The sequence below is a fragment of the Lissotriton helveticus genome, chromosome 1_1 (assembly GCF_964261635.1).
Source record: "Lissotriton helveticus chromosome 1_1, aLisHel1.1, whole genome shotgun sequence".
In the NCBI taxonomy this organism is placed as follows: Eukaryota; Metazoa; Chordata; class Amphibia; order Caudata; family Salamandridae; genus Lissotriton; species Lissotriton helveticus.
In genome coordinates this window covers 1338052733-1338077789 of record NC_136057.1, presented here as the reverse complement: position 1 = coordinate 1338077789, position 25057 = coordinate 1338052733, and the positions used below count along the sequence as shown (strand labels likewise).

The following is a 25057-nucleotide window of genomic DNA, read 5'->3' as shown; positions in this document are numbered from 1 at the left end:
ATAGGTTCAACCAGGGAAGGAATGTCCTGTGCAGGCCTTTTCTTTTTTAGTGGAATAACATAGGAGTCCACTGGTTGGGAAGTGATTTTCCGCTTATAAAGGGTCAACTTGCCAGTGTCCGCGTCGATATAACGCTCATATTCTTCTCCTGAGTCGTGTTGTCGACCCAATATTCCACCAGACGTTGAAGATTCTGATGTCTTTGGCGCCGTCCTCGGTGCAAAGGCTTTCGGTGCCTCCTTCGGCGGCAGAATGTATAGAAGCTTGGCAGCAGGCTTTGCAGGCACGTCCAGCGTCTTCTGGTGCGACGGCGCGGGAGCCGACGTCGCAGTAGCCTTCTCACGAATTCTTTGCAGTGAACTAGCGATGTGAGATGCGCCACTCACCGAGGCACCTGGCGCCGACGAGGAGGCCGCCAACGGGCCTCCGACGTTCTGTGGTTCCTTTGGAGGCTTAGACGTCGATGCCGCAGCTTTAGACACGGAGTCTTTGGACCTATGAGTAGAGCCTCCGCTCTTTGATCCGAGGGATTTTGTAGACTCCGCCTCGACCACGCGTCCGTCTAACGGTGCCCCTGTCGGCACCGAATGTTTGTCGACGACTTTTGTGGACTTTGCCGGCGTCGCCCCGGTCGACCCTTGACGGACGACCTTCTTAGAGGACGCATCCCCCGCCGATGACTTCGGCACTGTCGAGTCGACAGTCTTCTTCGACTTCTGTGGCCCGGAGGTCGACGGAGCTGATGAGGTAGCAGGCTTCGGTGTTTTAGATGGAACGTCCGCCATCTTAGGTGCACTCGAATCCGGTAGTTTCGGTTTCGATTTGGCGTCGGCCATTTTAGGTGCAGTCGATACCGATGGTTTCAGTTTCGGTTTCGATACGGGCTGCGTAGCCCCCGCAGGCATGTCCGTGGCCGGGCCTGAAGGCGGGGCCGTGGCTTGCGGTGCAGGGTCTTGGGTAAGGCCGAGTGGCGATCCCGTGACCTGAGCCTGATCCGTGTAACTGTCGGGGCATAGCTCATCCCCTGAGCTATCTTCCGCGGCCCCATAAACTTCTTCGTCGTCCCCTACCTCGTCGACGTATTCAAGGTCTTGGTCCATGACCCCGTCGTCTTCTTCGGGATCGGCCTCGACCTCCGTCGCAGGTGGTGAGATTTGAAGATGATGGCTTAGGCTCTCTTCTTCTGGGTCGTCGAAGATGTTATCGGGTGCCGGGGCCGCCCGCCGGGCCTCGAGGCGCACCGCGCGCCGAAGCTTGAGCGTTTTCTTCGACCTGAACTTGGAGCAGGCCATGCAGTTCTCCTCGTTATGGTCTGGCGAGAGGCATTTATTACAGACCGGGTGCACGTCGATATGTGGGTATTTGGGCCCACAGACGGGACAGTATTTAAACGGGCTCCGGTCCATGTTGAAAAAGTCGTGGTCTTGCTGCGATGAGAAGGCCTCGATGTCCGAAGAGTAACTCGACTCCGCAGATTCCGCCTCAAAGAGACGGGAGAAACTCGAGACCGTACGCAAACAATACCGACGTAGGTAACGAAGGCCTTTTGGCCTTAAAGAAGTAAGTTTTCTCGGTTCCGACAGAGAGACGTCGAGACCGCATCCGAACCCAATGGCGGAAAAAAACAATCTGGGGATGGAGCCGATGCCCATGCGCACTGTAGTCCAGGGGAGGAGCCACCTATCTCAGGATACTTCGAAGACTCTTCCAGGACAACAATGTGCGATCATCGGGACCCAACACTAGGCGGCGATCTATGCAAAAGATATGAATTTAGCAGCCCACATGCCTCGAACTGTCCTTCTCCCAAGTTTCTGTATGCTTACGTCATCTCACACAGCCTGGAGAATAGATACAATGTAATATCACTTGCCCAGACGAACTTCTATATCCCCTACTCCCAACTTCACTAATTCAGCAAATGTTGTAAAAGGTGAAGGAGGACAAAGCAAACGTCCTGCCAATTGTTCTTATGAGGAACCGTCATCCATGGTACCTTCTACTTCTGCAGCTAGCGATCACCCCTCCTTGGATTATTGCATTGGATCCCTAGACTTTAAGAGGCCCACATCTGTCCTGGCCAACCCTCTAGAGGCTCAGGTTGGAGGCTTGAAAGTTGAGAGGCTGGATTTCAGTAGTGGCTGCTTCCTAACGGGCGTGGGGGGCGGGGACAGGGGGAAGGGAATTCAAAAGAATAAATAAGAGCAAAGAAAAGAAAATTTTAAAGAAAGTCGCAGTGTCTTCCCCACCAGAAAGCACTCAGCCTACCAGAATCTCTTGACCAATCACAATGCAGCCTTAAGCAGCATTGTGACTGTTCTGAGAGCCGTGGTTCAGTGCTCAGACAGGGGCTTGGAGACTGAGCATGTTCTCCACTGACGCTGTATAATACAACCTGTGGAGAACATGCACAGCTTGCATGATGGTTTGGCCGGCGGTGACGGCCAGCCAAACCTTCGTGAGCACTTTAGGTGCAGTCACCACTCCTCCTCCAGCCTTGACGTCAGGGGAGGCTGACCCTACCCCGCCCTATCTGCGAGGATCCACTGCAGTGCAACTAAAGTAGTAAAAAGAACATGATAATATACGGACAGCAGTTATTATCATTTTAGTTTTACTTTTGACTGCTTTAACCCGTTCAGGGCGGCGCAAATTTTCGCGCTGTGCTGAACGTTCTGAAAAACGGGTGTGGTCATGACGGAACGGTTCCGTCATGAGCACAGCTCAACCGACGCTCATGACGGAACCGCTCCGTCATGAGCACCGAAGGGGTTAAAGCAGTGGGGCAACGCTCCGCCCCTGCTGAATTTGGAGAAATAGGGTTGTTCTTCAGAGGTAAAATGAATGCATCAGTCAAGATGTCCATATACCCATAATTCCTACTCAAGACATTGGAAATTATTTAACTAGTGCTATCTTAATAGGCAAACTTCAGGGGTTTTAGTGGAGTCAATGTGGATTCTTAATTTCTTGAACAGTGGATTTGATTTGGGGTTGGCAGTCTTTACATTAAGAGCTCATTGGGCTTCAGCTTCAGCCTTTAGAGATCTTCAGTTTGTAGTATTAGCTTCATTAGTGACTAAACTGTTTACATATTTTCTGTTGGGAAGCCACTCTTCCGTAATTCATTGCTTTCTTGGGATCTGCCTTTAGTGCTTCAAGCACTGCAGAAACACCAATGTGAGCCATTAGAACATTGAGAGCTTACATTTTTTATGGTGAAATTGATGTTTTTGGTAGTGGTTACTTCTGCTGGGAGAGTTGGAGTGCTGGGGATGTTACTGTCATCAGAACCCTTTTGGGGATTTATTGTAGCTAAGGTTGTGCTGAGGCCTAGTCCACTCCTAATCTCTAAAATTGTGACTTCCTCTCACCACTCAGAGGATTTAGTATCCCTAGTATTGTGTCCTTCTCCACAGTAAGGAGGAGGAAAGACGCTCCAGTTGTTAGATGTACAGAGGGTACTGAGGATTTACCTAGAAAGAACAAAAAAGATCAGGAAAACATACACATTGTTTGTGATGTTTGGTCGAGCAGGACAGGGCCAGAAAACATTGACTGCTACACTAAGTAGATGGTTGAAAATGGATGGTTACTCACTGGTAATCTTCATTTTCTACCCCTGTTATTCACATGGATAGCACGCTATACTATGTGGGTGTGTGGTGGGAAATCTGTTGTGACCCACGTGGGAAGTGTTTCCGTGTCGTGCGTAAGGACCACCGAGGTGCGCTGATCGTGTTAGGGGGCACAGCATTTGTCGGTGTGATAGATAAGCAAGGGTGAGAGACAGATGCACATTTTAAATAGTTTGTGATATGCAGGCTGGTCTGATGGGCTCTGCCGGTCCCTTTTATTGGGATGGAAACATTGTTTTATGTTCTGATGTGTAGAACATGTGATGGGCTGGTAAGCAGTGACGGGTCTGTGCCTTATCCGAAAGGACTTTGCTCAGCATGCAATGCGCCTCTGGGAAATGTTAGGCGTTTTAGAGATTTTGGACAGGATTTTTATGAAACTGTAACGTTCAGCAGATCAATAATGCCGTGACGCGTGTTCATTTTTACGTGGGTGGGATGGGGCGGATTTAAAATAAATAAATAAAAATAATAATGGGGCTTTTTTCCTGCTAGCCTAAGAGCTCAAATAAAATAATTTATTTTTCCTCACAGATTTGCATTTTGCATTGTTTTCATTGCTTTTGTATGTTTTGATCTGAGAAATTGAAATGTCAAGAAACAACTAAAGTTTCAATGTTACTTACCACGTTAAATATGTTTCGACCTAGTCCGGAGCTGGGCTGTATTACAATGTGACCCAGTGATTGATGGGTGTTGAGGGAGGGAGGGCACGTTAAAAGGTCTTTTTAACACAAACAATATTACCAGAGAAGTTAAATGTGGAAGTTATAAAAGAAATCGACCTCTTTGTAAATAGTTGTGAAGGGGTGTAACTGTCAAGGAACTGTTTATGATGGGGTGGCTGAGCACAGTCGCGTTATCAATCGTGCAATGTAAATCACCATGGGGTAACCGAGTATCCCTCAGAACCTGGGCAATACAGTTAAATATATACAACGGTTCCTTTGGGTATGCAAACTGATTCCTTCAATGCATGAACTCAATTCCTTATTAATTCAGTCCAGTTTTCTAATTACTCTGGACAAAGCTCCCCACAAAGAGCCTGCTCACCTTACAAATCCAGCACCAAAGAAATTCGGGGCAAAAACATCCGTTTTTAATCTATGAATTAATCATTTCATTCACAAATGCCCCTAACACATATCAAGATTTAAATCAGAACTTCTTCACAATACATAAATATTTTACAAAAGGCGGCGCAGAGCATATAGTGATTATAATGTGGCATCAAGTGAAATGGTGACATTCAAAAGTGTTTATATACAGTTGAGTGAGGGAAAGTGAGGGGAAAGGCAAGAAGTCTTTTGGCCAGTTTCAATTTTTTTTGGTTAAGTTCTGCCAGTAATTCACTTAAATTTGTGATCATGAAAACTGGGTGTTTTGTACTGGTCCAAATATATCAGTTTCGTTGACGTTTCGACCCTATGGACGCCTGAATAGTGGGTCTATAGCGGGTCTTCTTCAGGACATGGGACTGTGAAAAAGGCGCCACTGGGCCTTCGTGAGATGGACCCTGTATTTAGCGTGAAGAAATCACTTCTGCCATGATGGGCTTTTGTCCCTCAACCAACACTGGTCGTGTCCATCAACGTTTGTTTCATAAGGGGGCGGGAGACCCGTGTGGGGCTTGGAAGGTTTAAATCGCTAGTTTTAATCAGATCCGTCATGTGAATCCGACAATCGCGAAATCCTTGATAGTGGTCCCAACACCACACGGGGTTAAAAACAAATTTTCTCAAGGTTCCGGTCGCCGTATTAATCGGTCGATCTATATAATCAATGTCTCTTAATCCCGGTCAGTTAGTGTGATCTCTATGCAGCTCCTCGCTCCCGCCGCGTTCAACTCGAGACTGGCGCGGCGGGAGCGAGGAGCTGCATAGAGATCACACTAAGTGACCGGGATTAAGAGACATTGATTATATAGATCGACCGATTAATACGGCGACCGGAACCTTGAGAAAATTCGTTTTTAACCCCGTGTGGTGTTGGGACCACTATCAAGGATTTCGGGATCGTCGGATTCACATGACGGATCTGATTAAAACTAGCGATTTAAACCTTCCAAGCCCCACACGGGTCTCCCGCCCCCCTATGAAACAAACGTTGATGGACACGACCAGTGTTGGTTGAGGGACAAAAGCCCATCACGGCAGAAGTGATTTCTTCACGCTAAATACAGGGTCCATCTCACGAAGGCCCAGTGGCGCCTTTTTCACAGTCCCATGTCCTGAAGAAGACCCGCTATAGACCCACTATTCAGGCGTCTATAGGGTCGAAACGTCGACAAAACTGATATATTTGGACCAGTACAAAACACCCAGTTTTCATGATCACAAATTGAAGTGGATTACTGGCAGAACTTAACCAAAAAAATTGAAACTGGCCAAAAGACTTCTTGCCTTTCCCTCACTCAACTGTATATAAACACTTTTGAATGTCACCATTTCACTTGATGTCACATTATAATCACTATATGCTCTGCGCCGCCTTTTGTAAAATATTTATGTATTGTGAAGAAGTTCCGATTTAAATCTTGATATGTGTTAGGGGCATTTGTGAATGAAATGATTAATTCATAGATTAAAAACGGATGTTTTTGCCCCGAATTTCTTTGGTGCTGGATTTGTAAGGTGAGCAGGCTCTTTGTGGGAAGCTTTGTCCAGAGTAATTAGAAAACTGGACTGAATTAATAAGGAATTGAGTTCATGCATTGAAGGAATCAGTTTGCATACCCGAAGGAACCGTTATCAATCGTGCAGCAGGTGCAGTGGTACCGGGTTCACTGTTACCCAATTATGGCTGTCTTTTTTCTCCTAACAAACTGTGGATATGGGGGCCATTTTCCTTGCTTGCATTGGTGGCCAATCCACCCCTGCTACGTAACCGTCTTAGAAACCAACCACCCACCTCCCTTTCTACAACTGTGCTCTCAACGCATGGTCTCGACAGCCCAAGCCCCTGCAGTGCAAGGAGCGCAGATTCAGGGTGGTGGCCCCATATGTGCCAGGTACCACTGGCGGCACTCAACATTTTGAGCAGGTGCAGCGCCGAATCTGGGATTGCACAGAGCCTGATGTGCATGCATTCAAAACTTTTCGTAAGAGGTTGGCACCCGTGTGCGCGACTAGAGCCTACTAGGTTACCGTAATTTCTCAAAGCATGGAAAACTAAAGAATCAACACAAACAGCAGGTCTCTGAGTGACGGCTGTATGATTTGCTGGGTGGGACGTGGAAAATCACATAAGTGAGAATATTAACAGAAATTGCATATTCACTCACTCATCCTACTAAACATTCCTCTCAGTGAGTTAAGCACCCGCTCTAGAGATCTGCCTTTAACCCCTTCCACACTCATGACGAGCTGGGCTCGTCATGAAGTAGCCTCCTCGCACGCTCATGACGAGCCCAGCTCGTCATGAATAATGGGAATCATCAAATCTCAGCACAGGAGGGGAATATGCTGAGCATCCATGGGGTTAAGCTCACCCTTTAAGTGTACATGTTCTGTGGGCAAATAATGTTTGTAAGACTCTGCCTTGCTAGATTTTGATCTGTGGGAAAGGTGAGAGAAGGAAGCTTGCTTTACTGCTGTCATACTGTCCCTATTCTGTGAGGCAGTAAAGCTTGCACTGCTGCTGCTTGATTAGTGCATGTTATGGGATGGGAAAAGCATGTGCTACCTTAGCTGTACCTGCCCTCTGAAGGAGTGAAGCTTGCACTGTTTCTACCCAAGAGGCAGCTGTTTTATGAAGAAGGGTGTTTCCACTGCTGCTGCCCCATCTAATAATAATTTTATAAAACAAAGGTTATTTTGAATGTACTTACATTACCAACCCAGTCCAGTCAGGAGCTGGTTTTGCTCCCTGGGCAAAAATCATAAAGGGGTCCTGACTCAGAGACCCTAGTTTCAATTGCACTCTCCAAGCTTGGCCAAACTGTGTGACCCTGGGCAATTACTTTTCTTCCCTCTGCCTCTTTTTCAGTGATCATTGCATGTGAGAGCACCTTGAAATACTTCAGCTCAAGAGGGGCACTAAACAAAAACCTCCCATGTATATAGTTTAAATACCCAAGGTGCTTAATTTGAGCTGGTGGTTTCTGGTGCTTTCCACCAGCACTTAATTGTCAAAAACAGCATTAATGACAGTCCACCAAATAGTGGTGCTGTCTATTTTTAATCATTCGATATACATAAAAAAATTACTAATATCTGTTGCCTAAGCTGTTATAGCTTTGAGTGCCCTAGACTAGCCTGACTTGTCGCACTTGAAGGCATGTTAGTAGTTAGGATGGTACTGTCCTTGGCAGCACTGGCAGGGGCAATAAATGGTGCAAGTTTCAGTGGTGTCTTGACAAGAGTCAGGACACTTATATTTCTACAAATTAAGCACTGAATATACCATATTGTGGCTCCATCTATAACAATAAAAGCCTTCTATAGGACACACAAGCAAACTGAATTGACTCTTGGGTCACTAATAAAATTGTCATCAGGGCTGAAGAGGGGATGGTTCATGTAGGAATCCAGAATCTGAATGTCTAATCATGAAACCTGGTTTCAAACCCAGCCTCCAAGCTTAAGCAAATAGTGTCACTCTGGGAAATTACTTTTCATCACAGTATACTCTGTACAACAGCCTCTCATGTGTATGGTTTGACGGGCCAGAATGTTGCTTATATAGAAGAAATAAGACAACTTGCATAGTTCATACAATTATCGGCGCAGAAATGGTGTGGTTTACTAATTTTAAATAAAGGTCATTTGGTGAAGTGATATAATCTAAGGTGCTAAAGTGAAACAATTCAAAATACACTTTTCATGTAAAAAGTATGTAACATTTTCTATACACTGGTTTTCACTCGTATTATTCATTGTCTCTGCATGTGTGTGTGATGTAAAATGCTCCAACACCCTACACTGGTATGAAAAGTGATATAAAACTAATGAAATACATGTGAGCCGCAGGGGCGCAACTAGACCCAGACTTTGCCGGGGGCTAAGGTTTTGAACTGTAGTGGGCAAAGTGATCTTCAGAGCCCGCTTCAAAATTACTCATTGAGTTGAGCAGCCTAACACTGTTAAATGTTTCATTTTAATGCACATTGGGACAGTAGACCTGGTAGGGTGTAGAGTGTTTTTTTCTAGGACAATCTTTGGCAAATTATATATTCTAAAACAGACTGGGCCCTTTTGAATAAGCCTCAGCATAATAAGGTATTTGTTTAGAAATGACTCTTTAATACTATGTTTACAAGCATGCAATACTTTTGCAATATTTGCAAGATGGGTGTCAGTACAAGAGACAACTCTCTTGCTGCTCTTGGGCGGGATGCCTAATGTTTCGGCACCAGACCCCCCAGGGTATAGTGGCATGGATTCGCAAATTTAGCGGCACAAATATGAAAATCTAGCGGCATTTTTGCTGCACTTTATTTTACTCATAATCATTCATTTTCAGCCTTAAATCAATGGGAACTGTTTTAGCAGAGTATTCCACTTTGAATAGGCAACCTGGAATATGAAACAGAGGAAGCAGCCCACAGGTGAAGGCTGTTATCCCTTGGAAATGCAATTCTCCATTTGCTTTAGTATAGGTTGGTAGCAGTTATCACACCTTTTGACACATTGCGGAACCGGTGTTTGGCACATCCTTAACCCTTTTCTCGCCTGAGAGTCTGAGGGCGGCTGGACACCGCTTTCGTGGACAGGCCATGGCCCATTGAACAGGTCCGAGAAAGCCCACTGTGAGAAAAATAACTGACTTTGTTAGTATGCACACCTTTTGAAATCCTACCTCTGCCCATTTATTTTAAAGCTCGAAATGATTCTGGTTTCTTCTTCCCACATCCTACAGCTAACTTCCTGATTTGCAGAAGGGAAGAATATTTGTAAAAAATCCTCTCGGGTTTGCCTCAATTTGTAACAAGCTATTATACAGAATTTAGCACACAATCCCTGGTAACCTCTAGTTTTACTACAGAATAATTAAAGACACAGGTTATCTCTGCTCAGGAATGATATTTCTATTAAGCAGAGGTGAGTGAGCCAATAAATTAACCACAAGCCGAGCTAAGGGTCAGTCTTCGCTGGAAGAGTCCATGCACGAGTCAAGCCTTGAAAATGTTTGGCATGTAAAAATATATTCCCAATCAATCAAATATAGTTTGTTTTGGGACAAAGCCTATAACACCATATCAGTAAAATAAAAAATACGCACACATGCTAGCCCTAAATAAATATGGCACTTAAAAGTCGACCGCTAGATTAATGTTATATAAATAAATTAAGATTCTAATTTTAACATCATGTCAAGGAAACGGGAAATGAGTAGGTACTATCCGTGCAAAGACATCCTAGTAATGCACACTGCCTTAGAAGAGAAACGATAATGTGATTTATTTCCGTCTGCTGACAGTTTATATTCAGGAACTGATATAGTGTTAGCTTGCAAAATGGCCGAAGCCTCTTAACTGAATGCCCCTAAACACACACCTGTACTCTGAGCAGGTTTCTAGCGTTCCGAAAAAGGTATAAAGTACGGCAATACTTTTTATGCCAAGGAAACGGGTGTAGCTACAGAAGAGGTGATTTGTAATGTTCACACACTGTTACCGCTAAATTGTATTTAAAGGGGCACTTAATTGTCGTGCAGGTGCTTTCTACACCAAGCATCATTACCCTTTCAGAAAGAAAGATCATTGTCTCACCCAAAAAAAGCTTTGCTTAACTCACCATATGTCGGTTTAACGCCCTATCATCGTTTACATGACAACATTGTGTCACCAGAACATTCAGTGCTTCCCCTCCACCCATACTGATACGCAAGCACATGTATAATCTTGTATCCAAGACATGCAGGGGATGATACACAGGCAACAACGGCTCCTTGGTACAGCGGGTCGGCATGTAGTCTTGGAAAGCGACATTTGAAGAGTGTCAAAATGAAGCCAGTTTACAATTCCTTTTTCTGTGTACTGATTCTGAGGGTTCCTTTTCACGGCTACCGTACCCTAGCACCCCTCAGATTTCATTCCAGTACCATTCACCTTCTGGGGTCCCCAACACCAAATGTACCCCTGGTCCTATTATACATGTATGACAGGCTGCTCTTCTTTGGCTGGGAAAATGAATACTTACAATGAACTCTGTGGTTGACAGAGAACATAAAAAAACACTCAAGGCATGAAGGTAGTTTTTCCAAATGTCAGTGTGTGTACGTACGCTTAAAACTGCTGCCTGTACCATGTTGCAAACATGTGGATGTGTGGTGGACGCAGTTAAGAGAAACCTCAAGTCCAAATGTTGTGGCTGTAATGGATTTCCTCACAGCCGTGAATATCTAACGCTAATTAACGGATCGGAATTTCACCATGGCCAGGGTTGACTTCAGCATTAGTCAAATGCCCAAAGTGAGTAATGACGCTGACTTTTAATGTTCAGTCAGTGTCAGGTCCAAATTGGACAAAAGTGCCGATTTCGCTGGCACTTTTGTAAAAATCGTGGCAAAATCGCGGCATTTTTACAAAAGTGCCGATTTTGCGGCAAGCCGCGAAATCACGAAATCCTGGAGGGTCTGACTATTGGCACACCGAAGGTTCCGTCCTTGGTAATGCACAGAAACCCCAAGATCCAGCTCCTCAAATACTCTTGGTTTTGACACTCCCATAGTCTAAAATGCAACACACATTTGAAAATATGTTGACCGTACAGTAACACGAAACACCAAACCACATCAGAAAGTGTATGCATGGTGCTGCCACAGCAAAGATCACATACCCCACTTGAAAAATAACTATGAACTTTAGAAGGAGACTAACATAAAATAGTAACCCGTTTTGTGAAAATTTCCGCCATCCTTCTGCTAACCTTCCCTTCAGCCTATGACCTCCTCGAATCTTCTATTTCTAACCTTTTGGTCTCTGTCCTCACAGCAGCTTCAAAATATCTCGTAGCTGCCCCTCTCTAGCTGTGGATTTGGCACAGCAAAATGTCCTAGGTAGGATCATGATTGGTCTCATTGCTGACACACTGGAGAAGATGGACAGTCTCCAGGCTCTTAGCGGCTCTCTGGTAGAGGGTGCACTAAGCTCTAAATCTGACACCTCACACATGTATATCTGCACACTCCTGCACCACAGTATTGGTCATTTTCCTTCCCTCCCTACCTGTTAGTGGTTAGAGGGCTAAAGCAGTGCATCCACAACCCGCTGCTTGATCTATCTTAGGAAGGACCACTTCACCTACAAGTCTCCTTTCTCATTCCCTTTAGTGTTTCTCCTCATTTCCTTTCTCCTCGTCCTTCTTTTCTGTTTTTCTTGCCCCCGGTGAACAGTGTTTTGAAGTTCCCTTATGTCAGTCAATGAATTAAACAAATTAACAACATAATAATTTAGGACAGCCAACAACCACAGTCCCTGTGCATTGGCATTCTAAGCGGTTACGGTAAAGCAATACTTTCACTCAGTATCACTCTTGGTATTATAAGGTCTCTGCCTCTCAGTCTCGCTCTCTGTCACTCTTTCTATGAGTATTTCTCTGTCTCTGTCTCCCATTATCTAATCAATCTTTGTGCCTCTTTCTTGGTCTTGTGCCCATCCACAGCGGAGTGTGAACATCCGCAAGATGGAAAACTGCTGTTCATTCTTAAGAGAAATGGAGAAGGAATATGTAATTTTCACCAAATAGTCATTCCGGGTCCATTCCTGTCTCTTGGCATCTTCCACGCCCATCAACCACATAGTGCAACAGCCCCTGTATCCTACACCACTCAGTAGTTCCTCCTCTGCCCCGCATTCTGCACTCACGTATCACTTCCTTGTCCCTTACCCATCTCTTTTCACAATTCCCACCCTATTCTCTCTTCAGGCCTTGCCCTTACACAATCTATGTTTAATTTGTGCCTGTGCTTGCCGGTGGCTGGCACCATCACTACGTTTCTGTGACGGGGACTTATTTTTCATCACCAGACTTTGACTTACTGCAAAAGACACCAAGACAGAAAATAGAGCGCAAGAAAAAGACAGGAAAACAGTCCCAAAAGGAGAAAGCAGGATTAAAAAAAGAACCTGCAAGAATGAGTTAAATAGACATGATTTGTAGGGCAGCGGCAGAAGAGGCACAAGGCAGAATCATCTAATTAAAACAAAAGAATGGAAGGGAACCCATCTAGGACCACCTGCAAAGACTCAGGGCCCAATTCACAAAGGTAAACTGAGATGAATGTCTAACTTTATGACTTTCGATAGTGACAAAGGGCATTTACGAGTAGTAAAGTTAGACTTTTGTCTCAGTTAAACTTAAGTTTTGGTCTGAAGTTTAACTTTTTGGTCTTAGTAAAACTTAACACTAAAACGTATGTTTAACAGAGACAGAGGTCTAACTTTACAACTTGTAAATGCCCTTTGTAACTATCGATAGTCATAAAGTTAAACTTTTGTCTCAGTTTACCTTTGTGAATCGGGCCCTATGTGCGTAGAGGTCCTCCCAAGCACTACCTAATTGAAATAAAAGGAGACCAAGTTCTGAGGCTGTAAATTAAAGGTTGCAAACGTACCTTGTACATTGGATCCCTTTCCCAAACCCCAAAAAACATTTAATGTGTGATCTTACAGTCATGAAGAGACATGAGTATTTGTAAGTCGCGAAAAACGTGTTGTCTTGAGTTTTTGTAGAGAACAATCATTAAAATTACGTCTCTAACTGTACACCAACCTTGGAGTCCTCCATAATTCTCAAACTTTTAATATACAGCCTTAGAACCGGTCTCCTTTAGGCGTAATCCGCCTAGGCATCATTAACCCTGCCATTGGGCAGCACACAGCTGGATACCAACAAAAACGTTGGGCTCCTCTGCCAAGTACTATTTTGTTTAATAAATTAGGCATACTCAAAGCCATTTCCCCCCCTCAAATGCTGATCTTCCCTCATCCCTCTCTCCTCAACCTTTCCCCTCCCCCATCCGTCTTCCTTTCACACTAATCCCATCCTCCACTCCATCGTCTGTCTTCCTCCCAAATTAACCCTTCTCCTGTCAGCACTTTCTCTCATCTTAATTCATTCTGTACCCCACCTTCTGGGGCCTTATTATACAAGTGCCCTGTGGGTGCAACAGATGCTCCCACATTGCACGCCCCAGCAGCACTTTGGTATTACAGAAGGAGCCACAGATGTTTGTGCAGCCCCTTCTGCAATATCAATAGCGCTGCCACACAAATGTCCCAGCGCTATCTTCAGGGGGCGTGCTCTCATCTGCTGGGAGTGTGCCCCATGCAAATGAGGGAATCCCTTTGCCTCTGCCCCTGCCCCGTATTACAGGTGCGGGCGCAGAGGCAAAGAAGCTCTCAGGAGGCGCACCGACAGTGCGCCAACTAAAAGGTGGCGCACTGTCAGTGTGCCCCTGAGAGCAGCTCTCTGGAGGGGGCCCCAGACATCCCCTTGCAGGCAGGTGCAGTCACTGACTGCACTCGCCTGCAAGGGGATCTCTAATCCCTCTTCAAAGTGCAGGCGGGTTGCTGCCTGCACAATGAAAACACAGAGCAGCTTTAATGCAGATACTCTGTTTTTCACATGAATGCACTGCGCCCAGGGAAGCGCACGTTTGCGGCTGCCCTGAGGGCAGCGTAATCATCATAATACTGCGCATTTTCCTTCATTGAGCTGGGCGCTTTTTACAAGGTGCGCCCAGCGCAATGAAGGAAAATGCGCTGCATGCATAATGAGGATCCAGTTCTTCTAAACGTACCGCCCTCACACCTTATATTTCTTGTGCAAAAAGAACCAGGATACAAAAATCCTGCAATTCTGGGTCATTTTCAAAGTTTTCTTCCAATGTTTCTGGGAGAGTGAATCTTTCAAGTAGACTTTGTTTTTATAGCTGGCACACTCCACAATGCCAGAAATTAGGCCAACTTAAAGGGAGGGCTGTCGTTTTCCAGCTGATCACCATGCCTGCTGTCAGCAGTGCCAGCAGGCTGCTCAGACTCCTGGGGTTACAGAGCCAGTGGTGTGCCCAGCCAGGAGTCATTTCAGAACTGCAAGACCATGGGGGGCGTGGCTTGCGCGCCGCTTCAGCATGGCGGTTTGCGCTTGAGCTCCGCGGCGAGAGTCTCCCGTCCGGCTATTTCTCCGTTCCCCGACTGCCCCTGTGAGCGGAAACGGCAACCTTCAGCAGCGGAACATGCAGGGAGCGGGTTGAACAGGTTTTCCTGATATTTTGGTCACCGGCTGCATGATTTCTGTCTCACGCTCCAGAGACGCTCATTTTCCTCACGAACTGCCGCCATTTTCCGGCTCCTGACGCACTTGGCATTTCTCCTCAGGAATGCAGTCTTGGATACATTCTTGCAGGTCGTGGGGGCTGTCCAGGAAGTTTCTGCTCTGATGCCTGCAAATGGTAACATTTTTTCCTTTTTTCTGTTATTTTCTTGCTGCTTGGCTGGCACCTCAATTGGCCTCGCGCTGTTTTCTCTCAGTGCAGCTATCTTATACAGGTGTGGATCTTTTTCTTACGAACTATTTGCTGTGCCCTCTTGCTCTAATTGTAGCTATATGACTCATTAGCTACCTGTCTGCCCTGCATATAAGTCCGCCGCTATTCTTTCATTTGCGCCCATTGAGCTCAGTGTGATATATCTCTAGTTTTTGGACAACAGTTTACACAGTTTTTGTTCTCCTTTTTCATTCAAGTGGTTATATATTTTTTCTTAAGCGGTTACTCCTTCATGGCTGCCAATATGGGTCGTTCCTCGAATAACAAAGACTCTAAAGATGTTGGCACGTCGCTGAAAAGACTTAAGTCGGTGTCTCCTACGCCTGAGTCTGCTCAGTCAGATACTACTTCCACGCTAGACACCATATTAGCACGCCTTAATGAAGTGCATGATATTGCGCAGTCCACAAAAACTAATACAGATTTACTGCAAGTGGAGGTGTCTGCTATCAGGAATGACTTTAAAGCCCTCTCTCTTCGTGTATCTGCTACGGAATCACGAATCAGTTCTGCAGAGGATGGTATGCAAAAACACTCCAGATCCCTCAACCACTTGGAGCGCTCAATGGCGGCATTGCGCAGAGATCTCACTGAGCAGGAGGATCGTAATCGTAGATCTAACCTACGCATTTTTGGCCTGCCGGAAGATTCAGAGCAATCCTCTTCATCTATGATAGAGTTCTTATCTCATTGGATTCCGGACACCTTACAAATCTCATTCCACAGAGAGTTTGAGATAGAAAGAGCACATCGTGTTCCAACGTTTCGGTCTAAATCGGCAACCCAGCCAAGAGCAATCATTTTTAAGCCATTGCGGCATCAGCATACTGAACAGATTCTCTCTCATATGCGCAAAGCTAAACAAGTTATTTGGGATGGTCATCGTACCTCAATTTCTCAAGACTTTGCCAGAGATACGGTCATAAGAAGAAAGGGCTTCCTCAATCTTCGGAAACGTCTTTCTGAAATGGGCATTCCCTTTTCATTTTCTGGATCTTCGAAGTTCCGCATTACTTATAAAGGACGTTCTAGAATTTTCGATGAACCGGCTGACTTATCTGCATTCCTAGACAACCAGTTGGAGATAGAGATGGAGATTCAGAAAGCGACTTCGCAGTCTTCTGGTGCCTCGGGCACTTGATCTGTCTTCTTATTTTTTCTGGATGTATTTTCTTCTCTGCCTGGATCTCTTCTCTCTCATGTTGAGCTTATATGTCAGTTTTAACTTCCAAGGCTGTTGGTGGTCTTTTCCTGTTCTTCTGGTGTCCATACCGGTTTCTGTTCTCTCTTTCTTTGTTTCTTCTGTTTTTCTCCGCTTCTATCCATTTCTCTTTTCTTTTTTCTTCCCTTTTTCGAAGTTATGCTCTTTACCTTGTCTGCAGCTCTTCTTGCCTTTACTTACGGTCACTGTTTATCTCACGTACTATTTTCGTTCTCTTTCTTCCTTTCTTTCCTATCTACTTCCACTTCAGATATCTATTGTTATTATCTACAGTTAGAGTTTGTTCAATGACTATGTCTCTATTTTTAGGATATGCATTTTGATCGTCATGAATTTATCTGGTGTTCATGAGTTACCTCTTCTTATGTTGTTTCCAATCAGTTTTTCTGATAGTATTCATTGCTATAGCTGTGTCTCTTGATATTAGACTGCTAGCTATATGTGATTATACAAATTTCTTAGTTACATTATACCTATTTACATTATTTAGCTGCGTTGGGTTGCTACTTTTGTCTGTTACCAATCCCTATTTTACTGCTATCAGCTTGATATATTTTGCTTTTGGTCAATGTTTATTTCAAGTCCCTTTTCTCTTTTCTTGACGCTTCTATCTTCATAGTTCCTTTGTTTCTTCTCATATGTGTCGCTTTCTAGATTTCTTTTTTTTTCTTTCTATTTCGCTATCTTTCTTCCTTTCTTTCCTATCTATTTCCTCTTCAGAGATATATTGTTGTATATACAGTTATAGTTTGTTCATTAACTATGTTTCTATTTTTAGGATATGCATATTGATCGTCATATATCCATCTACTGTTCATGAGTTGCCTTATGCTTTTGTTGTTTCTCAATCAGTTTTTCTGACAGTATTCATTACTATAGATATGTTTCTTGATATTAGACTGCTAATTATCTGTGATTATAAGATTTTCTTAGTTACATTATGCTTATTTACATTATCTAGCTGCTTTGCGTTGTTACTTTTGTCTGTTACCAATTCCTATGTTACTGCTATCAGCTTGATATATTTTGGGGCTAGTGCTATCAATTAATTTTCCTCCTGGTACGGGTCCCTCTCTCGCCCTCTTCCACGTTCTCCCTAGTGTGATGTTGGTCTTTTTTAGGCCTCCCCTTCTGCTTCCTCTATCCTTCCTTTCTTTTTTCTTTTCTTCTTCTCTTCTTTCCTCTTTGTCCTGGATTCCCCACATGGCTTCTCCCTACGTGTTTCTTAGGTTTGAAGACTGGTTCCTTGTTTGTATGCGGTTGCTTCTTTTTTTGTCATCCGTGTCGTCTTTTCTTTATCACTATGTATTTCCATGCCGGGTTTAAATGTTTTATCCCTTAATGTTAAGGGTTTGAATCATTCAGTAAAGAGGTCGAAAGTCTTAGATTACTGCAAATCTTTGTCTTCTGACCTGGTTCTTTTTCAAGAGACCAAGGTCACAAGTAGAGAGGCGTTGTTTTTGAAGAAGGAATGGGTTTCGGATGTCTGCTGTTCTGATGCCTCTGGCAAACGAAATGGGGTTATTACATTAGTTTCAAGAAATTCTGGTTTATCTATACTTTCCTCTGATCATGATTCTGAGGGTCGCTGGCTGTTATCTAAATTGTCGGATGGACATCATGAACTATACGTGATGAATCTCTAGGCTCCCAACGTTGATGATCCGACCTTTTGGAAATCGGTTACCAAAAAATTAAATGACACCCCGCACTCTGGCAATCTTATTGTAGGCGGAGATTTTAATTTACCGATGGACCCTCTTCTAGACAGGAACTCTGCATTTAAGTTTCGTCCTCCTAAATCTCACAAACAAATGCTCAATATGTGTTCCTTTACTCATCTTCAGGATGTATGGCGTCTCCACAATCCCACTGGTAGCGATTTTTCTTTCTTCTCTTCGCCTCATTCTTCCTTCTCTCGTATTGACTATCTCCTGGTTCATTCTTCTCTTGTTTCCTCTTCTTCTTCTCCGCTTATACATCCTATCTTGATTTCTGATCATGCTGCGGTCACTTTTACTCTGTCCTCCTTTGCCCCTCAATCGCGCGCTCGTTCATGGAGATTGAATACCGAAGTTTTGCAGGATGCTTCTCAGGTTGATGAGTTTTCTAAAGCTATACTTTTTTTCATGAAAACGACGGCTCTGTCTCTTCCCCAGTCATTCTATGGGATTCATTTAAATGCACTTTCCGTGGTCAAGTGATTAAATGTATGTCCAAACGGAATTCTGATATTAAAAAGGAGCTTATAGATTTATCATCTCAAATTAAGACTCTGGAAGCCACCTTTAGACAATCTAAGGATTCATCTTGCTTACAGCTAATAAAACAACTAAAATACAAATATAATACTATTGTTACTAAAAGAGCTCATATTGGTGTACAAGCACAGAAATCTAAGAAGTTGTTGCTAAAAAATCGTGCTGGGAAGATATTGGCTGCTACATTAAAATGTCAAGATTTCTCTTTTAAGTCATCGCAAATCTCGTCTATCACTGACCACACGGGCTCTAAAAAATTCCAAACAGGAGAAATACTTGAAGTTTTTCGTGATTTTTATAGTAAACTGTATACTCCTTCTAATGCTTCCTCTTTTGACCGGTGTCAGGCTTTTTTACATTCGGTCCCGATTCAGTCGGTCTCTGATGATGATCGTTCCTTTTTAAATAAGCCTATTTCCCCCGAGGAAATTGTTTCTGCAATTAAAGCTACTCGTTCTGGAAAGGCTCCAGGCCCTGATGGTTATCCAATTTTATTTTATAAAACTTTTCTCCCTACGCTTGTTCCCAAATTACAATCTCTCTTTGACTCTTTTGTTAAGGATGGGTCGGTTTCGGGTACGGCTGCTGAAGCTACTATAGTAGTGATTCCGAAAGAAGGGAAAGACCATTCAGATCCCAAAAACTTCCGTCCTATTTCTCTCCTTAACATGGAAGCTAAGATTTTTGCAAAAATTCTGGCACAAAGATTAGAATCCTTTATCCCTCATCTTGTTCATCCTTCTCAAACTGGTTTTGTGAAAGGTCGTCTTGCGCGAGACAATGTACGCACTTTTTGTCATATTCTCGGTGCTGCCAAAAGATCTCAACTTCCTGCTGCGGCCGTGGCCCTTGATGCGGAAAAGGCCTTCGACAAGGTATCTTGGCCATTTCTTCGTTCTGTTTTATGCGCGCACAACCTTGGCGACTCTTTCATTAATATGATAATGTCCTTATATTCTCAATCTAAAGCTAACAGAGTTAATGGCGCTACGTCGTCATTTTTTAATCTTCGTCAGGGCACTAGACAGGGATGTCCTTTATCCCCACTTTTATTTTTATTATCTATTGATCCTCTTCTTCGCTTGATTGAGTTACACCCTGATATTAAAGGTTTTTCTTTCGGGCCTCACTGTATTAAAACTGCTGCATATGCAGATGATGTTCTTATTTTTTCAGACGATATTGCCTTAGCAATCCCTGCTATTTCAAATACCATTTCCCTCTTTTCATCGGTTTCAGGCTATACCTTAAATAAGGATAAGACGGAATTGTTCCCTTTGAATGCCTATTGTTTCCCTTCTCATATCGGCTCAGCGGGCTTTAAGTGGCAGCCTACACACCTAAAATACTTAGGGATTTATTTCTGTTCTACTCTTTATGCCACCACTGCCTATAATGAATCTCAGACTCTCCTTAAAGTCCGTCGTCTTTTGGATACATGGTGTCCGAAACATATTTCATGGTGGGGTTGCCTCCAGACTCTTAAAATGATGATCACGCCGATTGTTAATTTTCTTTCATCCATGCTTCCGGTTAAATTATCAGATTCCTTTTTTCGTGACATTGATGTCCTGACCTCTAAATTTCTGTGGAATGACAAACGTGCTAGAATTGCATACAAATTTTTGCGTCGTCCTTGTGACATGGGGGGTTGCAATTTTCCTGATTGGGAAAAATACCAAACTGCCTTTCTGGCCTCTCAAGGTGCTTTATGGTTCTCTCCTCCATCTCTTCATGTCCCCTCTTGGTTGCTCATAGAACAAGAACTAGCATCCCCGTTGCCTACTGCTTCTTTTTGCACGACATCTAATTTGCATATCCTGTTTTCTCGCTCTATCATTCTTGATACAATTGCTGCGGTCAGGAAAATAGACAAGAAAGTAGCAATCCCCTTACATAAAACTAAGTGGTCATCTATCTGGCGGAATTCCAAAATTAAACTCACCATTACTCCCAACCTCATGTCATATTGGGCAGATAAAGGGGTCTCTCTTGTTAAACATTTATATGATGCTTCTGATGAGCCCTTACCTTTTTCCACCTTAGCTCAAAAACATTCTTTAACAAATCTTGATTTTTATACCTTTCTTAAAATTAAAGTGGCCCTTGCCAAAGTTCGTCTTCATCCTACTTCTGTTACCATCTCACTTTTTCATATTTGGATTAAATCTGGTCACGTTGCCTCCAAAATTTATACATTTTTGTCATCTGCTTCTCTACCTGCACAGACGGTTGCCCAACAAAAATGGCTACATCATTTTGATCCTGCCATTACGGATCATATTTCATCTGATACTTGGCAATTAATTGGTAAACTTTCTCTTCGTAATAAAATTGCACCATCTGTAATGCAATCTAAGTTTTTCTCTATTAATCTCCTCCATTGGACGCCTGTGCGTCTTCACTCGCTAAGTCTTAAGGATGATAACCTATGCTGGAGTTGTGGTTTGCTGCCAGGTGATTTTCATCATATGTTTTTTGGGTGCTCTTTGCTTCAATCTTTTTGGAACCTCATTCATAAACATCTATCTCTTATTTTTGGTATTGAGTTCCAACTCTCTTTCCCTCTAATTTTACTGGGCCCGCTGGCTGCCCCTACTCCTCTCCCATTGGATCCATTGGAATTACAGTTGATGGATCTTCTCCTCTCTGTTGCGGTGAAAATCATTCTTATGGAGTGGAAATCCTTCTCGTTGGTTTCCTATCATACATGGTGGGCTTGGGTTTCCTTTTTACGCAGTGCTCACACGTCGGTTGATCGAGCTCATCTTTCTCCATCTATATCTAGTGGGGTTTGGAAAGCTTTGGATGATTATATGGAGTTGTCTTCAAAAGGGTTGGTTCCTCAGTTTCCTTTTGATCTGTCTGTCTAAATGTTGTCTTGTAAGTTTCTGGGCTGGTTAGTCCTGTGGGTATCCTTTCTCTTTTTCTTCTTTTCTCTTTTTCTATTTTCTCTTTCCTGTCCTCTACTCCCCTTCATCTTTTCTCTGCTCTCTCTCTTCCTTCCTCTCTTCTTTTATTCTCTTTCCTCCCCTGTCCCCACCTCCACATTTGATAGTGATACGGTTGTTTAGTGCATTGACAGTAGCTTTGATCTAATCGGATTCTATGCTTTATAACAGGCTATTTTTAATTTTTTGTGCATTTACTTTGTTTATTTCTCAAATTTAGCCCTTGATTGTATAGTTCTCTTGCCTTAATTGTATCACTTGGATTGTATTTTGTTCCTTCTACTCTTTATCACTTCTTTCTCAATAAAATTTTCTTGAAATCAAAAAGAACTGCAAGACCATATGATGGGGGGGTTCCAGGCCAGTGGTTTCTCCAAGTGGATTGGATATTCTTATAGCAGTGCTATTCCTGCATTCTTGCCCTTTGCTGTGTTCTGCCGGTTTAGATGAACACAGTCACTGTTTGTAGGTAAACATTTCAGAGTTTTTATATTTTTTGTTACAATCAAACATACATAACACACATATTAGTAGAGTCTGGTACTAGCTGCACCAGTCCATCTGGACATGGGAGCTGAATTTATAATCTTTGCCAGAGTGGTTTTAAATTCCCAGTCTAGCCCAGACTATACCACATCTTCCAGGGAGATAATGGTCTTCAGACTTTGAAGTGACACTTAAACAGTATAGTGTGTTGCTGCTATTACAGTTTATCTCTGTGACATAGCTAATAAAAATATCAAGCAACAGCAGGGGCAGGACCAGTTGGGGACTAGGATGGCCATGTTCTGTTGGTACTGTAGGCCGGCGCCCTGTTTTCTTGGTGCGCTTGTCCTCAGAGCAGCCTGTGACAGTCAAGGGAGGCACTCTGCACAACCATCGACTCCTAGCAGACACTGCAAAGCATTCTGCCCTGATGTACTTTGCAAACCTTGCTGACCTCTGACAGACTTCAAACCTACTGACCACAGCCCACTCTGTGGGGACACCTAACCAATGCTGCAACTCTCAACGTACTCAGTAAAACCACACACCTTCGACAAACTCCAGACCTGACAATTCACACAGTGCTACCTTGTGTCACGCGATTCGGCTCCCTCCACGTCACACGGCGAGGAGCCGAAATCATACAGTGGCAGGGAAAACGAGCTGAAAACCACTGTAAAGAGCGGATTTGCAGCTCGTTTTCGGAGGTTGTAAGCAGACGATATCCATAAAAGGTGTGAAAAAACCCAGGACATCGGCGACAGCTTCGATTACTTTGTTTTTTGAAGGGGTGGGGCAGGGCACAAGTCCTAAAAAAAAGAATTGGGGGACGCTGACGTCACAACAGGAAGTGATGTCACGAAAGGTGGCTTGCACCATCAGACTCATTGCCTACCCTCGCTCACCCCTTAGATGCGATTGCATCAGAGAAGCCATTGCGTGAGCAGCGTTCTGAATGAGCTCCGATCACGCGCCAGAGAGGCCAAAGAGTGGATGTGTGGCTCCATTTGCACCAGTATTTGAGCTCCTGGTATAATAAGTGGGGTGGCGCCGTCCACCCGCGTGGTACCCAGACTCGAACCCTGGGGTGGCGGCTTGCAGAGGGGCAGAGTGCCTCTTAGTGAGCCCCCTCCTCACACAGTGAAAATATTTTGTAAGTTGGCAGGTATGAAACTCTGCAAACCAGCTAACTCACAACACATACTACAGATCTCACCAACCTAAAACACAGTAACCCTCATTGAGCACGCAGTATATTGCAATCAAGCACAATAAACAAGACAAAATACAACAGAAGCAGTAAAATTCATTTTAATGGCAGAAATAAAGACCTACGTGAAAGCCTTAGTGTAGTAAAGAGGGAAAGAAAGAAAACGTCTTAGCCAAAATAGAGTGCAGTGCTTTAGATGATCCGCGTTTCTTTAGTTTATCTCAGGTTGTGACGTGCGTGAGTCTGTACCTGCGATCTGCACGAGGAGGGCTTCTCAAACCCTCTTGTGGTGGCCAGGAATCGGCTGGCTTGTTGCTCGCGCTAAACACCGTTGTGGGCTGCTGGTCTGACAAAATGTGCCGCTGCTTTTAGGTTTCGAGTCAAAGTGCAGAACTTGCCGTTCTGTTCCAGATGACGGCGTGAACCTAACACTCCCAGCCTGACTAAAAGCGAGAATTGTCTGAATGTGCCATACAAGACATGGGACCTCTTGGGGGGCATCGACACCACTATATCCCCCAAAGATGCACTTTGACGGCACGCCTTCCTTATGAGGGTTTACAGAGCGAGAGAAGCTCATAGCCTGAAGCAGCCCCTGTTACCAGTACAATTACACACAAATATGCTTTGGGCCATCTTTATAAGGCGCGAACTCGACCCGAATGTATTGGCACCCTTTACATAAGTACCAGTCACGTTACACTTTCATTTTTTGGGGGGCACGGGGAGATTAAGTGAATTGCACCGGATGTTGAGCGACGCATAGACTTGGAACTGGTTCCCCAGTTCCAAAGTCGGCAGCTCTGGCCATTACACCACGCCAATAAGAAAATAAAGTATAGTGGCTCTACCTGCCTCGGCCCCGGCACACCCTCACTCAGTCTCCGGATCACTGCAATGAGCGAAGAAAAACAAGTTGAGCCCAGCAGGCTTTTCTGCCTGCTCTGGACTTGCAGCTGCAGCGTCCTTGGCGCATGCCCAATGGGTCCGTTGCCCCGGAAGGTACCAAAGCACCATTTACAATCTCAACTGGGAGCGTTACGGTTAACCTCGCGGCTGTGATTTCTTGGAAGTTGCTTCCCTCTAGTGGACATCAAGAGGTACTACTGATCCCCACAGATTTCAGCTACTTCTTACTGAGGAAGCAATCGCTGTAGGGCCTCAAAAATAGAGCGCAAATCGCGCACTCTCTAATTTTGACACCGAACATGCAATTTAGCTGGTGCACAATCTTCTTCCGATTATAAATTGGGACCCCTAATCTAAAGGATTACACATTTAATTACACCACTGATATACCTCAAATTCCGAGGTGTACGAACAGTCAGTCTCTCGGTAGTTTTCAGCCCCACTGTAGTCCGTGTTAGGAGCAAACAGAAAACTCGGGTTAGCAGCCCAGTCATAAACAACACCCACATCTGAAGTGCTCCTGCCCAGAAGCAGGTGTCCTGATGACGAGAGGAAGGAGGGTGTGGGGTTGTGAGCCCTAGGCTCAGGTTACTGAATAATGCACACATACACTGCTTGGATAGCTACTCAACTGGCCCAGTGCACGTGTTCCCAGTCCCTTTTATTAGCGGGGTTACCTGACTAGTGACGCCTGTGATGGGTGGGTATAAAGTGCAGTACATCACACTCCTGAACACGCGAACGTGTCCAGCAGGACACTGCATCCATCCCAAACGTTATTGAAAAAGAAACCAAACAAAAGTCCAACCTAAGGGAAAAGCAAACAACAATACACCGCACCATTGAGTCTCTTCAGGCCATCTGCCAGCAGTACTGGATCTCTGCAC

General features: G+C 44.2%; 1 protein-coding gene across 7 annotated transcripts in view; it reads right to left on the bottom strand.

The window, feature by feature from the left end:
- Nucleotides 1–24244, bottom strand: part of CYP4F22 (cytochrome P450 family 4 subfamily F member 22) — a 288015-nt gene extending 263771 nt beyond the window's left edge. For 5 of the 7 annotated variants that reach the window (XM_078682603.1, XM_078682636.1, XM_078682594.1 and 2 more), the window contains exon 1: nt 24113–24244. The gene's annotated coding sequence lies outside the window, so the exon portion shown is untranslated. Of the gene's footprint in view, nt 1–23510 lie in introns of all 7 variants that reach the window. The other 2 variants (XM_078682611.1, XM_078682620.1) reach the window with 2 other exon arrangements.
- Between the last annotated feature and the right edge of the window lie 813 nt (nt 24245–25057).